At 48.9% G+C, this 2,075-nt stretch overlaps 1 protein-coding gene across 3 annotated transcripts in view; it reads right to left on the reverse strand.

The window, feature by feature from the left end:
• MYH14 (myosin heavy chain 14) overlaps positions 1-2,075 on the reverse strand; it is an 86,921-nt gene that overhangs the window by 72,265 nt on the left and 12,581 nt on the right. The gene's annotated exons all lie outside the window — the stretch shown is intronic.

Genomic DNA, 2,075 nt, shown 5'->3' on the forward strand with positions numbered 1-2,075 from the left:
GGGGGGGACAGTCTTACTATGTCACTCTCGGTAGAGTGCTGTGGCATCACAGCTCATAGCAACCTCAAACTCTTGGGATTAAGCAATTCTCTTGCTTCAGCCTCCCAAGTAGCTGGGATTACAGGCACCTGCCACAATGTCCAGGTGCGTTGTCATTGTTGTTTAGCTGCCCTGGACCAGGTTCAAACTTACCAGCCTCAGTGTATGTGGCTGGCACTGTAACCACTGTGCTACAGGCACTGAGCCAGATGCTCCTAGATTCTAATACCTTACCTGACTTGGCCCCTTGCTTGCTGTGTGACCCTAGGAAGCAATGTTCCTCTCTGAGCCTTATAAAATGGAGATTATCAACACCAACTTAACAGGATACAATCATTCAACACCTCAATATGAGACCACGCTGTGTGCGCAAGATTCATACACAAGAGCAAGGTCCTGGATCCCAGGATTCACCCCTGATATAAGATGTCTCCTCCAACATCCACCCTGGGCCTGACATAAGTATTTCAGAAATGCACACTGCTCACCTACTAAGCATGGAAAGGAGTAGGGTATTGTCAAGGACTTTCCACCTGAGTTGTGGGGGACAAAACCCCACATGAACGAGTATTGAAGATGATTTTTAGTGGTGACTAGCACTGGGAAGAAAGCTAAATGGACAATAGAATAAAGCAGTGTTCTTGGGCAGCGCCTGTTGCTCAGTGGGTAGGGCGCCGGCCCCATATACCGAGGATGGTGGGTTCAAACCTGGCCCCAGCCAAACTGCAACAAAAAAATAGCTGGGCATTGTAGGGGGCGCCTGTAGTCCCAGCTACTCGGGAGGCTGAGGCAAGAGAATCTCCTAAGCCCGGGAGTTGCAGGTTGCTGTGAGCTGTGATGCCACAGCACTCTACCAAGGGCAATAAAGTGAGACTCTTTCTCCTAAAAAAAAAAAGCAATGTTGTCAACCAGGGCTGACTTTGTCCTCCTCTGCCCCCAGGGGCATCTGGCAATTCCTGGAAGCAGTTCTAGTTGTCACAACTAGGGAGAAGGTTTCTATTGGCATTGAGTGGTTTGTGCCCAGGGATGCTGTTAAACATCCTACAATGCAGGGGCAACGAAGAGTCATCTTGTCCCAAATGTCAACAGAGCAAAGACATATTAATTAGAAGCTCCACAGGGAGGAGGTACTATTTCAGGCGGAGGGCACCACCAGGGCACAGGCTCTGAGGTCGAACTGAGTTGGGGATGTTTGAGAGACAGAAAGACCAGTGAGGCTAGGGGAGGGGACAGAGACGGTGGGTGGCATAGGTGGGTTTTGAAGCCAGGATCAAAGATCTGAGTGTTTTCTAAGCAGGACAGGAGGCCTCTGCGTGGTTTTAAGCCAAGGAGTGAGCGGCATTCAGTAGGACCTGGTGTGGGGGTCTGAGGCTCTCTCCCAGCCTCAGAGTATGCACTCGGGCTCAAGGTCTAGCTGCCTCTGCCTTGCTGTGTGACCTTGGGCTGGTCTCTGAGTTGCTCTGTGTCTCTATTTCCCCATAAAAAAGTAAGGCTCAAAACAGTTACTATCCCACAGGGCTGTTGTCATAACTCGAGAAGAACATTCAGAACAGCGCCTGGCAGATGAAAACATAACACATGGTGCAATGTACAGGGAGGCCCTAGTCAGGGCCCTGAGTTCAAATCCCACCTCAGTCACCCACCCACCAGCGTGACCATGGGCAATGACTGCTTAGCTCTGTGCCTTGGTTTCCCCAGCTGGAAATTGGGGATAACAAGAAACCTACTTCATGGAGTTGCTATGAGGTTAAATGAGTTAATCCAGCAAAAGCTGATAAAACTGCCAGGAGAAACAGATGAGTCTACTATTCTAGTTTAGAGACCTCAACACTAGCCTATCAGAAATAGATCCTACAGGCAGAAAATCAGTAAGGACATAGTTGAACTCGACAGCTCCGTCAATCGGCCAGATGTAATTGACATCTGTTGACAACTTCCTCCATTGAGAGCAGAACACACATTTTTCTCAGGCTCCTAGGGAACATTCACCAAGGTTGACCATATTCTGGGCCACAAAACACATTTTTTTTTTTTTT

This window comes from Otolemur garnettii, unplaced genomic scaffold (assembly GCF_000181295.1).
Source record: "Otolemur garnettii isolate 467f Iridium unplaced genomic scaffold, OtoGar3 scaffold00211, whole genome shotgun sequence".
Taxonomy (NCBI): domain Eukaryota; kingdom Metazoa; phylum Chordata; class Mammalia; order Primates; family Galagidae; genus Otolemur; species Otolemur garnettii.